The sequence below is a fragment of the Physeter macrocephalus genome, chromosome 7 (assembly GCF_002837175.3).
Source record: "Physeter macrocephalus isolate SW-GA chromosome 7, ASM283717v5, whole genome shotgun sequence".
NCBI classification, from domain to species: domain Eukaryota; kingdom Metazoa; phylum Chordata; class Mammalia; order Artiodactyla; family Physeteridae; genus Physeter; species Physeter macrocephalus.
Genome location: NC_041220.1, coordinates 156,966,088 through 156,981,159, shown reverse-complemented (window position 1 = coordinate 156,981,159; position 15,072 = coordinate 156,966,088). Strand labels below are relative to the sequence as shown.

The following is a 15,072-nucleotide window of genomic DNA, read 5'->3' as shown; positions in this document are numbered from 1 at the left end:
CTATCTATCTTGATAGGGCCCATGCCATAGCAGCATCAGGCGGGGGTGACCACAGATTCACTGAGGCCATCCGTGCTCAAATAAATGTATCTATCTAAAATAGGAGGTAAAGTGGAATTGAGGTGAAGTTAGTTTAGTTCCACGTCTGACAGACAGCTGACATTTATGAAGCTGGGGCTCCAAGATAAAGTGATGCTTACAACTGACCTTTTTTAAACAAAATTTGCTGACCTACCTCCCCACCCGCAGGACATATTAATTTCCGGATCCAGTCAGAAATCCTTTTTTCCCAAGAATGTTCAAACGAGCCCATTATAATAATTCTCCTACACCGAGCGTGCAAGAAGCTGGATTGCAACTGACAAACTTTCCAGAATCAATTTTATAATAAATAGATTTCATGTTAATACAGTGACCCAGTTGTCATCATTCTTCTTCAGAAATGTCAGCTCTGCCTTACTATTTCCTTTAAATTTCTCAGAACTTACTTAAGTTACAACAGGCAACCCCAAATCCTTCCTAGAATTTTGTTCCACAAATGTGTTTCTTAATGGAGAAGCGTTACCTTATTAAAATGACCACCACTCAAAACCGTTTTTACGTGGTCTGAATAGCGAGTTTACAGTTTCATACCAGCTATCTAAAACCGCATTACCAACAGACCGCACCCCACCTACTTTTATAGACTTGAATACTGAAGTAATTTCAATTAGGGTTGGCACACTCTTTCACGTTGTCTTATCGAAATCTGAGTTTCCCGGAATAATAAAGTTCCGTGTTCAGCAAACACAAAACCAAAAAACCCCCACAAAAACAACAAAAAAACCCACCTGCTTGAGTTGTAAGCCATCTTCGAAAGAAACTTGCCTTCTAAATCATTGTGTTTCAGAACATTAAGCGACTATAGGTATCGAGTATCAGTGATGGTAAACTGTGTGGTGTTCTTTAGGAAATGATACATATAACTTGTTGGGTGCATCAGTGCTTCTTCAAGGGGGCTGCATAATATAGGGTTAACTCTGTATATTCCTGTTAAGAATTAACTTGTGGTTTGGCCGTTTCCTGGATTTTAAAACGTATCCATGTGCAGAAATGTGTTTGTTAAAATGCAAGGAAGCATACCTTTATCAGATGCTATTAAAATGGAACGTCAAGTATAATAGTTCCTTTGGATTCTCTTTGTTGGTGTTGTTAATGCCTAAAAAAAAAATGCCTACTGGGATCTTGACTTTCTTTTTTTTTCTTTTTCATTGGGAGACGTTCTCTTCTGTGTACAACACTTGTTCCAGAAGAGCTTGGTGTTCTGTTTTCCTGTTGCATGACAGACTTAAATATTTTTTCTAGCAGTGGAGGTGCTGTTTTGAGTCCAGTGTTCTAGAAGAGGCAGCGTCTAAAGCCTACTTTTACTTTTCTAATTCTGGTAGCCATTACCAGGAATTTTTGAAAGTTTGGTTTAAGTAGTCTAATATTTTTTATGTAAAGAGCATTAAATTTTGCTATGTATACATTTTTGTAACCTAACAGTGAATCAATATTTTCTATCAGTGCCAAGGGCTTCCTGTAGTTCTATTCAAGTGTTACAATAAATATTTGTAGATAATAGTCAGCACTTGTGTATGCTTCTTTTAAAGATCTATTTAGGTGGCAATAGCTGTGGATGTATTAAGAGAAATGAAATAAAAATTACAGCTTCATTCACTTGCCTTTTTACCATACATAAATCCTGTCCTTCTCTGTCCTCGGTATGGTGTCATTCTTTAAACAGTGTGCGTAATCAAGATGCCACGTTGGTGAGGAGATCAAGTTTCTAACTGCTACGTGTTTCACTTCTGACGGAAACCTCTTTTCCAGCAAGAGCCATTTGAGAAACCACCGTAACCCACTGGGCTGTAGTTTACATCCAGTGCCACTAACAAACACCGTAGTCTCTAATTTTTCTGACTAGCTCCCTACTTGGTTATGGGATTCACACAAAGCTTTAAGTTTGGGGAAAGCGGAAACGATGAGGAACCTTCATAAAGGTCCACGTCCCATTGGCTGTTTCACAAACCCAAGATACAGACGTCTGCTCTACAGCAGGGTCCTCCTGTGTACAGCACAGGGAACTATACTCACTCTTTTGTAATAAAGTGTAAGGGGAAAGAAAGAGTCTGAAAAAGAGTAGACAGACATAGATACGTACAACTGAATCAATTTGCTGCACACCTGCAACACAGCACTGTAGCCCCACTGTACTTCAATTAAAAACCTCTACTGAGAGATCAAACAGCCATTCGCTAAAGCAACAGAGCTCAATTTGTTACTTAGTACTTCACTTTTATCATCTCTCATCTGTCAGCATGATTGATTATACACCGCGACTTTCTACAGCTGACCTTTCTTAGCAGTGCCCGGCTCTGGTCACTATTGACACACTGTCGTCTCTAAGTGAGGTGCTGCCTCCGGCTCATCGCCCTTGATGCACGCTCAGCAGCAGAACCATCGGGAGCCCACGCAGGACGCTGTGGGTCACACTGCTTAATGCCCTTCTGTTTATGGAGCACTGTGTGCAGTCACGAGGTTACAGAAGATCACACGCACTATCTTAATTACTGACAGCAATCCTGCCACAAAATATAGCAACCCCCGGAGGGTGAGGTAGAGACTTCCATTTCTCTAGTTATACCTTGTGCAACTTGATGTTTAAGGCATGAAAATCAAGTCAGAATTCTACAGGAGGGACCTACTCATGTAAACACCAACAAGCAAAATACTTTAAGTCCATTAAAAAGTGATGACCGAAGTTTCCACAATAAAAGTTTTGAAACCAATCCTTTCAGGGCTTTCTAATACTATTAGAGTCCGAATCCAGGCAAACCTCAGACACTCTGGGTTCCGTTCCAGACGGCTGCAATACAGCGACTATCACAGAGTAACATGAATTTTTTGGTTTCCCAGTGCATATAAAAGTTACGTTTACACTACACTGTGTAGTCTCTTAGCACGTGCAGTAACGTTATGTCTAAAAAAACAACATACATACCTTCATTCAAAGAGACTTCATTGCCGACAATGCTCTCCATCATCTGAGACTTGAGCGAGTGGTAATCTTTTGGCTAGTGGAGGGTTGGAAATATTGTTCGACTTACCAAAATGTGACACAAAGACACGATGTGAGCCAATGCCCACTGGAAAATTAGCACCCATAGACTTGGTCGACACAGGGTTGCCACAGACCTTCCATTTGTAAAAATCTTAGTATCTGTGACCCGCAATAAAGCAAAGCGCAATAACACGAGGCCTGCCTGTATTAAGATTTAAAAGAGGCCATCGGCTTTGTTACTACTTATCTTTTCCTAAATGGTGGCAGCTTTCGCCAGCTAGTGCAGGGCTAATTTGCTCTTGGGAGTTTGTGAAACATTACAGATTTAAGGTACCTTTTCAAAATGCGTATTGGGATGAGGAAAACTACAGAAAGTTTTAAGGAAAGAAAAATACAAATAGAGGTCAGTCAGGTTTGGCAAAAGAACGTTCTTTTTCTAAACTGCCCCTCCACCTTCCCGGTTTGATATTTAAACTTGATTGTACCTACCTGGGGAAGACTTAAACTGACTCCGTTCAGGGGGTCTTGCGGAGGCAGGAGCAGGCAGCCTGCAGTGGAGTGGCTCACATTTCAAAAGCTGTATTCACAGGCATCCGAGATGAGACAGCCGTCTGAAACGCTACGTAGAGAGATGACTCACTTTTCTTTAAACAGACTCTAACCTCATATGGAGTGTTAAGACGACTACGTAGGCTTACGTGTGGAATCTAAAAAAAAAAAAAAAGGTACCAATGAACTTATTTACAAAACAGAAGTAGAGTCACAGAGATTGGTAACTGTAAGTTTGTTGTCTAAGGGGAAACGCTGGGGGGAGGGATAAATTAGGAGCTTGGGATTAACATATACACACTACTATACATAAAATAGGTAACTAATAAGGACCTACTGTGTAGCACAGGGAACTCAATACTCTGTCATGGCCTCTATGGAAAAAGAATTTAAAAGAAAAAAACCCAGTCGATCTATGTATATGTATAACTGAGTCACTCTGCTGTATACCTGAAACTAACAACATTGTAGATCAACTATACTCCAATAAAAATTAAAAAAAAAAAAAAAACCCTACTACCTAGAATGTAAGTTGACTGACAGAAAAACAAAATGAAGCTACCAAACCCCAAGCTAGAAAACGGAAAGAATACAATAAATTAAAAAAAAAATACAATAAATTATTTAGACAAGGGCTTTGAAAATATAAGCTGGGGGGAAAAGTGAGTAATACTAGAAAGTGTTAAAAAGTTATCTGAGAAGGGCTTCCCTGGTGGCACAGTGGTTAAGAATCCGCCTGCCCATGCAGGGGACACACGTTCGAGCCCTGGTCCGGGAAGATCCCACATGCCGCGGAGCAACTGAGCCCGTGAGCCACAACTACTGAATCCCGTGCGCCTAGAGCCCGTGCTCCACAACAAGAGAAGCCACCGCAATGAGAAGCCCGTGCACCACAATGAAGAGTAGCCCCCGCTCGCCACAACTAGAGAACGCCTGCTGGCAGCACCAAAGACCCAATGCAGCCAAAAATAAATACATTAAAAAAAAAAAAGTTATCTGAGGGTTTAGGTCTAAGACAGTGACCTAGGAGGCCGCTGAACTCCCCCTCCCCCCATGGACACACCGAATATACCACCGCACACAGAGCAAGTTTTCCTGAAAGAAGGAAAAAAAAACCAGCTGAGCTACTCTCACACATCTAGCAAACAAGAAAATACCCACATCGAAACGGGCAGCAAAGGCTCAGACATACTCTCACCATAAACCCTAACTCTGGCACACCACCATACACTCCGGTGGGCACTCCCAACTCCAAAGTTCCCCCTGAAGAGCAAAGGGTTTGGACCCCACATCTAGCACCCCAGCACCCCAACTTTTAAGACTTCCACCCAAGAAATGCCCCCTTCTCCCCCCCCCCCACCCCTGCCAAACACCTAGTCTGGGGACTTGCGTCCAAGAAACCCACAAGACTATAACAGAGTTCTTAGCCAGCTCTAAAGGACTCACCAACTCCTAGTCTTTCCCTAAAAAGGGTCTAGTTGCAGGTATTAAAAGCTGTTGCGTGACAGCCAGGCTTCTAATTTAGCACACATCTAGGGGCTGCCTGCCATCCTCCCCAGAGACCAAGAAATCCACTGGATAGCTCCTCCGCCTACTGCCTCTAGCCTGCTCCAAATCACCAGTATCTCCCAGGAAGGAGCTGATACACACATCTGTGCTCCAGCTTCAGCAGCTGCCGCCCGAGGGACAGATTGACCCAGATTAAGACCTCCACCCAAGAGATGCCCCCTTCTCCCCCCCCCCACCCCTGCCAAACACCTAGTCTGGGGACTTGCGTCCAAGAAACCCACAAGACTATAACAGAGTTCTTAGCCAGCTCTAAAGGACTCACCAACTCCTAGTCTTTCCCTAAAAAGGGTCTAGTTGCAGGTATTAAAAGCTGTTGCGTGACAGCCAGGCTTCTAATTTAGCACACATCTAGGGGCTGCCTGCCATCCTCCCCAGAGACCAAGAAATCCACTGGATAGCTCCTCCGCCTACTGCCTCTAGCCTGCTCCAAATCACCAGTATCTCCCAGGAAGGAGCTGATACACACATCTGTGCTCCAGCTTCAGCAGCTGCCGCCCGAGGGACAGATTGACCCAGATTGTCTGGCTCTGATGCCCAATAGGGCTTGCATTCACAAGCCCTACAGGGCTGTAACAAACAAAGCAAGTTCTTAACAGGCACAGGAGCACCCCCTGCAGCTATACACCCAGGCCAAGTGCCCAGGGAGCAGGCAAAAACCCCTATCGCCCAGTTTACGCCAGGAAAGGGCCTAACTACACACTTGCCCAGCTGCCATCTGAGGGTTCAGCTTCCAATCAACCTGCATCTAGGTGCTGACGGTGATCCTCCCCATCGGGAAACTGACCAGCCTTAACACACCCTCAACTACCCACAGGCTCCAAGAACAAAGAAGGCAGCTTGGACTATTACAAACGTTTGAGATGCAACCCAAAGCTTGGGCTGGGCTGATGAACAACGTTCATCTCCTGCATGAGACCACTCTGTGAAGCCTGGGAGAGGTGGCTGTTTTATCGAATGCACAGAAGCCAGCACAGACAGGCGAGGAAAATGAAGAAACAATGGACTATGTTCCAAACAAAAGAACAAGATAAAACTCCAGAAATAGATCTTAATGAAATGGAAATAAGTGACTTACCCGAGAGTTCAAAGTAACAGTCATACAGATGCTCACCGAGGTCAGGAGAACTATGCATGAACACAGTGAGAATTTCAACGAAGAAAATACCTAAAAGCACCAAACACATCACATACCTGAGGAATACAATAACTGAAAAATTCAACAGAGGGCTTCAACAGCAGACTCGATTAAACCAAAGGATAAGCAAACTTGGAGACAGGTCACTGGCATTTATCCAGTCAGAGGAGCAAACAGAAAAAAGAATGAAAAAGAATGAAGATAACTTAAGGGACTTACAGGACACCATCAAGTGAGCCAATTATACACATTATAGAGGTCAATGACAGAAACGAGAGAGGGGCAGGAAGTTTATTGAAAGAAATAACGGCTGCAAACTTCCCTGACATAGGGGAAGAAACATCCAGATCCGCACAGTCCAGAGAGTTCCAAAAAAGATGAATCCAAAGAGACACACACAGAGACACATTACTTTTGAATTGTCAAAAGCTAAAGACAAGAAAAGAATCTGAAGAACAGCCAGAGAAAAACAACTTGTCACATATAAGGGAATACCCATAAGACTATCAGCAGCAACTGTGCAGGCCAGAAGAGAATGAAATGACATATTCAAACTGCTCACAGAGAAAAAATTCCAATCAGGGATACTATACCCAGCAAAGCTGTGCTTCACAACTGAAGGAGAGAGAGCTTTCCAGAAAAGCAAAGGCTGAAGGGAGTTCATCACCACCAGAGCAGTCTTACAAGAAAGGTTAAAGGAAGTTCTTCAAGCTAAAATGAAAAGATGCTAATTAGTGATGGGAAAACATATCAAAGTATTGATATAAAACTCACTGGTAAAGGTAAATATATTGTTAAATTCCAAATACTCTACGGTTGTTATAGTGGTGGGTAAATCACTTGTAACTCTAGCATTAAGGTTAAAAGACAAAAGGATTGAAAATAACTATACAATAATTTGTTAATGGATACACGATGTAAGAAAGATATAAACGGTGACATCAAAAACAAAATGGAGGGAGTGTATAAACGTAGAGCTTTTGTACATGTTCAAAATTATCAGCTTAAAATACACCGTTATAAATATGTTTTATGTAATTCCCAGGGTAACCACAAAGCGAAAACCTATAACACATACACAACAGATAAATAAATCTAAGCATAACACTACAGAACATCATCAAATCACAAAGGAAGAAAACGAGAGGAAAAGACAAAGGAATTACAAAACAATCAGAAAACAACAAAATGGCAAAAGTAAGTCCATACCTATCCAGAATTACTTTAAGTGTAAACAGACTCAATTCTCAGATTAAAAAACAGAGTGAAATGAATCACTTTCCTGTACACTTGAAACTAACACAACATTGTAAATTAACTCTACTTCAATTAAAAAAAAAAGACACAGTGGCTGAATGGATAAAAAAAAAAAACCATGACCCATAAATATGCTGCCCAAAAGAGACTCACTTTAGCTTTAAGGACAAACCAGATTGAAAGTAAAGGGAAGAGACCACCAGCAGTTGAGTGAGCAGGACGCATTGGGATGGCAGGGCGGATGCTCGTGGCCGGAGCCGATCCAAAAGAGACTCACTTTAGCTTTAAGGACAAACCAGATTGAAAGTAAAGGGAAGAGACCACCAGCAGTTGAGTGAGCAGGACGCATTGGGATGGCAGGGCGGATGCTCGTGGCCGGACCCCATCCTTATGGTGCACATTTCTCCACTCAGGGCCTCAGACTGTGGACTGGCGCCCTGGAAATATGTTTTTCCAATGTCCCTTGGCAGGGTCTGACTGCCAGGGAGGGGACAGATTCCTCCCTCCCCAACATGCGTCCTGGCCCATGCTTGGCTGGTTCCGGGGACTGGAATTCGTTTCCAAGTTTCACCGTAGGCCCGCCTCAGCCAGTGCAAACACATTGAGAAATTTTCACCATCGTCTTCAGTCAGTATCACACCCTTTGTGCACGCATGAACAAAGTTTCCCTTTTCTCCCCTCGCTGCCGCCACAACCAAGGAACATCCATAAACGAGACCAAAAAAAGATGCGGTAATACTGAATTTTTTTTTTTTTTTTACAGTGAACAGAGGGAGGGACTTCCCGGGTGGCCCAGTGGTTAAGACTCCACGCTCTCAATGCAGGGGGCCTGGGTTCGATCCCTGATCAGGGAACTAGATCCCATATGCCGCAACTAAAGATCCCGCATGCCACAACGAAGATCCCGTGTGCCGCAACTAAGACCCGGCACAGCCGAATAAATAAATATTAAAAAAAAAAAAAAAAGTGAAGGGAGGAAAAAGAAAAAATTCCACGCAAATAGAAGCCAAAGGAAAGCAGACGTAGCTATACTTATATTGGACAAAGTAGACTTTAAGCCAAAGACTGTAACAATAGACAAAGAAGGTCATTATGTAACGATATAGAGGTCAGTTCAACAAAAGAACATAACATTTGTAACTATTTATGTACCCAACATAAGAGCACCTACATATATAAAGCAAATATCAAGACTAGGGAATTCCCTGGTGGTCCAGTGGTTAGGACGTGGTGCTTCCACTGCTGAAGGCCCAGGTTCCATCCCTGGTTGGGGTCCTAAGATACCATAACCCGCATGGTGCAGCCAAAAAACATGTATTATATATATATTAACCATATACATACATATATATACACACACACATATATATATATATATACACACACACACAGACCTGAAGGGAGAATTAGATCGCAATACAATAACAACAGGGGGCTTCAATACCCCACTTTCAACGATGGATACATAATCCAGACAGAAAGTCACTAAGGAAACACTGGATGAAATAACATGTTGGACCAAATGGACTTAACAGACATGTAGAGAACATTCCATCCAACAGGAGCAAAATACACATTCTTCTCAAGCATACGTGGAATAGTCTCTAAAACAGATCATATGTTAGGCCACAACACAAGTCTTAACCAATTTATTAAGAGGATTGAAATCATATAACCCAGCATCTTTTCCAACTACGAGGGTATGACACTAAAAATGGATTATGAGAAGAAAACTGGAAAAAATTCAAAAATACAGGAAAATGACACAACATGCTCCCGAACAACAAATGGGTTGAAAAATAAAGCAAGAGAAATCAAAAAGCTTCTTGAGACAAATGAAAATGGAAACACAATATACCAAAACTTCTGGGATGCAGCAAAAGGTATTCTAGTAGGGCAGTTCAGAGCAATAAACGTCTACATTAAGAAACAAGAAAGATGTCAAATACCCAACCTAACTTTACACCTCAAGGAACTAGAAAAAGAACTAAGCCCAAAGTTAGCAAAAGGAAGAAAATAAAGATCAGAGTGCAAATAAAAGAAATAGAGACTAAAAAGACAATAGAAAACACCAATGAAACTAAGAACTGGTTTTTTAAAAACAAAACTGAAAAGCTTTTAGCTAGATTAGCCAAAAAAAAAAAAAAAAAAAAAAGAGAGAGGACTCAGAATTATAAATGAAAGAGGAGACATTACAACTGATACCACACATATACACAGGATCATAAGAGATGGCAGTGAACAATTAAATGCCAACAGACTGGACAACCTAGCAGAGATGGATAAATTCCTAGAAAAATACAACCTTCCAAGACTGAATCATGAAGAAATAGAAAATCTGGAGATACCAGTTACTAGTAAGGAGACTGAATCAGTAATCAGAAATCTCCCAACCAAAAAAAGATCAGACGGATTCACTGGTGAATTCTACTAAACATTTAACGAGTTAACTCCAATTCTTCTCAAATTCCTCCGAAAAACAGAAGACGAGGGAACACTTCTGAACTCACTTTAGAAGTCTAGCATTCACCCAAGACACAAATCAGACAAAGACACTGTAAGAAAATTACAGGTCAATATGCTTGATGAACATAGATGCAAAAATCCTCAACAAAACATTAGCAAACAGAATTCAAGAGGACCTTAAAAAGATCACACACCATGATCAAATGAGATTTAGTCTAGGGATGCAAGGATGGTTCAACATGGGCAGGTCAATCAATGCAGAACACTACCTTAACAAAATGAAGGATAAAAATAACATGACTGTCGCATTAGATGACACAATTCCACATCCTTTCATGATAAAAAAAACTCTCGACAAACTGAGTATAGAGGAAATGTGCCACAACATCATAAAAGCTACGTATGAGAGACAAGCCCACAGGTACCATCATTCTCAACAGTGAGAAGAAGCTGAAAGCTGTTCCTCTAAGATCAGGAACAAGACAAGGATGTGTACTCTCACCACTTTATTCAACACAGTACTTGAAGACCTAGCCAGAGCAATTAGGCGATGAATATTAACGATGAACTATCAGAAAGAGAAATTAAGTGAACATACCATTTACAATTACATCAAAAAGAGTAAAACAAGCTCATGCAGCTCAATATTTTAAAATACAAACCACCCAATCCAAAAATGGGCAGAAGACCTCAATAGACATTTCTCCAAAGAAGACATACAGATGGCCAAGAGGCACATGAAAAGATGTCCAACATCACTAATTATTAGAGAAATGCAAATCAAAACTACAATGAGGTATCACCTCACACCAGTTAGAATGGGCATCATCAGAAAATCTACAGACAACAAATGCTGGAGAGGGTGTGGAGAAAAGGGAACCCTCTCACACTGTTGGTGGGCATGTAAATGGATACAGGCACTATGGAGAACAGGATAGAGGTTCCTTAAAAAACTAAAAATAGAATTACCAGATGATCCAGCAATCCCACTACTGGGCATATACCCAGAGAAAACCATAATTCAAAAAGACACATGCACCCCAGTGTTCAGTGCAGCACTATGTACAATAGCCAGGTCATGGAAGCGACCTAAATGCCCATGGAAATACGAATGGATTAAGAGGATGTGGTGTATATACACACACACACACACACACACACACACACACACACACACACACAATGGAATATTACTCAGCCATAAAAAGGAACGAAATTGGGTCATTTGTAGAGACGCGGATGCACCTAGAGACTGTCATACAGAGTGAAGTAAGTCAGAAAAAGAAAAACAAGTTCCGTATGTTAACACATATATGTGGAATCTAGAAAAATGGTACAGATGAACCCGTTTGCAAGGCAGAAATAGACACAAAGATGTAGAGGACAAACGTATGGACCCAAGGGGGGAAAGTGGCAGGGGAGGGGGGCTTGGTGGTGGTGGGAAGAATCGGGAGATTGGGATTGACATATCTACACTAATATGTATAAAATAGATAATTAATAAGAACCTGCTGTATAATAAATAAATTACTTAAAAAGTAAAACACTTAGAAATAAATTTAACCAAGGAGATCAAAGATCTGTACACTGAAAACTCTAAGACGCTGATGAAAAAACTGAAGACAATACAAACACGTGGAAAGGTATTCCACGCTCATGCACTGGAAGAATATTGTTAAAGTGTCCATTCTCCCCAAAGCAATCTACAGATTTAGTGCAATCCGTATGAAAATTCGAAAGGCATTTTTCACAGAAATAGAAAAAACAATGCTATAGTCACTGTAAATTACACCACAAGATAAAATAAAGCCCCATATAGGTAAAGCAATTTTAAGAAAAAACACAGTTGGAAGCAGCATTCTTCCTGACCTCAAGCTATACAACAAAGCTATAGTAATCAAAACAGTATGCTATTGGCATAAAAACAGACATATAGATCAATGGAACAGAATACAGAGCCCAGAAATAAACCCATGTATATATGGTCCATTGATTTCTAACAAAGGAGCCAAGACTATATAAGAGGGAAAAAATAGCCTCATCAATAAGCGGTGTTGGGAAAATGGTATAGGCAAGTGCAAAAGAATGAAACTTGACCCCTATCTTACACCATACACGAAAATCAACTCCAAATGGATTAAAGACTCGAACATGAGACCTGAAACCCTAAAATTCCTAGAAGGAAACATAGGGGGTAAACAATGGTCTGGATGATGATTTTCTTTATTTTTGCTTTTTGTATCCAATCAAACAAGTGAGACTACATTAATTAAAAAGCTTCTGCACAGCAGGAAATAGTCAACAAAATGAAAAGGTAATCTACAGAATGGGAGAACATATTTGCAAACCATGTTTCTGATAGAGGACTAATATCCAAAATATATAAAGAACTCATACAACTCAATAGCAAAAAAAACCCAAACCATTCAGTTAAAAAATGGGCAGAGGAACTAAATGGACAATTTCTCCAGAGACAACATACGAGTGGCTAACAGGTACATGAAAAGGTGCTCAACTTAACTAATCATCAGGGCAATGCAAACCCAAACCACAATGAGATGTCACCTTATACATGCTTAAATAGCTATCACCAAAAAGATAAGCAATAACAAGTGCTGACGATGTGGAAACAAGGGGACCCTTGTGCACCGCTGGTAGGAATGTAAATTGGTACAGCCACTATGAAAACACTATGGAGTTTCCTCAAAAAATTAAAAATGGAACTACCATATGATCTAGCAATTCTACTTCTGGGTATTTAAAAAAAGTGAAAACACGATCTTGAAGAGATATCTGCATTGCTATGCTCACTGCAGCATTATTCACAATAGCCAAGATAGGAAACGACCTGAGCGTCCATCAAAGGATGAATGAATAAACAAAATGTGGTATACGTACCCACAATGGAATATTGTTCAGCCATGAGAAAAAAGGAAATTCTGCCATTTGCACCAACATGGCTGGACCCTGAGGGCATTATGTTAAGGGACACACGGTAGACAAAGACAAGTTCTGTATCATCTCACTTATATGTGGAATCTAAAAAAGCTGAACTCGTAGAAACAGACAAAAATGGTGGTCGCCAAGGGCTCGGGGTGGGGAAGAGGAGATGTCGGTCTAAGAGCACAAACTTGCAGTTGGAAGATGAGTAAGTTCAGGGGATCTAACGTACAGCAGGGTGATCATAGTTCATACTGTATTATATACTTGAAAGTTGCTGAGAGGAGATCTTAAATGTTGTCACCAAGTGGTAATTATGTGCCATGATGCAGGTGTTAATGCTATGGTATTTATCAGTTTGCAATACAAGTATATCAAATCAACATGTTCTATACCTTAGACTCACACAATGTTATACGTCCATTATATCTCAAAGCTGGAAGGAAAAAAAAAGTTACCTGAGGTGCTGTTGGAAGAGAAGATGCCAAGTTCTTGGTGGCGATGAGGCTCAATGTATGATGGGCTAAGGGTAATAATGAACGATGCCTGGACAACTTACTTCTTCAAATTATTTTCAAAGGTATACTTAACTGAAAAATTCCTTAGAAGCCTAAGGAACAATAAACACCCCCAAATCTCCTTCCCGCTTTGTTATGGAACTTAACGGCCAAACAAGTTTCGCCAAACAAGTTTCGCCGGCAGCCACAATTGAGCCTAGTCTGTATACGTAAAGGGAAAGGAATCCTCTAGGATTTTACCGGGCAGACAGACCAGACCGGCCCTGCCTGTGCTAGATGCTGGGTGACCACCGGTTAGCACTGAAAGTCTCACGTCCTGGAAAACCCCTAAGGCCAGGCACCCTCAGAGAAGTTCTGTGTGCACTTTTTGGTGACTCTACTGGCAGTGTCATTGAAGAACTTTTCCGAGACGCTCCCACGTACAAGCAAGACGCTGGGCTGAGAGCTGCACGGGTGCAAAGATGAAGGGGAGAGCGAGCAAATGTGTCCCCTCTTCCCTTTGTGGAAGTTATGCTGGCGCTGCATTTGAGTACAGTTTCCTAGATTTGGGTGATGTGTAGTTTCTAAAGGTCATTCCGGAGAGGGACATCCGATGGGTGACCCACTGCAAGTCCCGGGATGTCTTCCACCAGACCAGCTCCAGAACAGCCCAGGTCAGAGGCAGTACTGGTCTCGACACCTGGGTATACATCCGGGCTCTGTGACCTGATGGCCATGAGACCTTGGCCAAGTCACTAACCTCTCTGTGCCTCGCGTTTCCTGATCTGTAAAATGCGGACACTCACAGTACCTACACTTTGTATGGCTGATACGAGCACTAAACGAGTTAATACCTACAAAGGTTTAAAACTATACCTGGCACACAGCAAGTGCTCGATAAATGTTACCTTCACTTTTATCACCATTTCAGAAGGGTTTGTGTTGATTCTCAAGAAAAAGACGTCAAAAGTAAAAGACCAGAGGTGATATAATACTATTTCTAGAGCCTAGAATAGAAAAACAACCCGTGTCTCTATGTTCAGGGACAAATCACAGACAGAGTGTCAGGAAGACGGCCTTTTGTTTGACAGCTGGTAGCCCGACTCTGGAGAGGAAGGAACACAGCTGCAACTTCCAAAATGCAGGCCTAGAACTTGACCGATAAGGTAAGTTTTCAGGTAGACATAACCTAAGACAAAAATGAAAAAAAAAAAAAAATAGCAGCTCATTTCAGTGTAATGAAGGGCCTAAGAATGAGACGTGCTGAAGAGGTGTCCCTTTGTTTCTTTTGGAATTGTATTTTATTTTTTAGACAGCAGGGTTTTATTAGTTATCTATTTTATACATACTAGTGTATATATGTCAATCCCAATCTCCCAATTCATCCCTCCCCGCCCCCGCAGAGATGTCACTTAACTAGCTTATTTTTCAATTATACACTATAGTACCAAATAGAATTATGAAAAAAAAAAATCACACTGGATCACACATGATTCTTTATTGAGAATTTTGTCTTATCACAGAGAAATCATAGGCCTTTAGTTACGGTATCTGAGTAAGAAGCTGCGCAGCAAGAA

General features: G+C 41.2%; 1 long non-coding RNA gene across 1 annotated transcript; it reads right to left on the bottom strand.

Moving 5' to 3' along the window:
* Positions 1 to 2,963: 2,963 nt before the first annotated feature.
* On the bottom strand, positions 2,964 to 6,352 carry LOC114486540 (uncharacterized). The gene is made up of 3 exons (XR_003680404.2): positions 6,276 to 6,352; positions 3,572 to 3,789; positions 2,964 to 3,095 (listed from the first exon to the last, which is right to left on the bottom strand). It is a non-coding gene; the product is annotated as an uncharacterized lncRNA (long non-coding RNA).
* Positions 6,353 to 15,072: the final 8,720 nt, after the last annotated feature.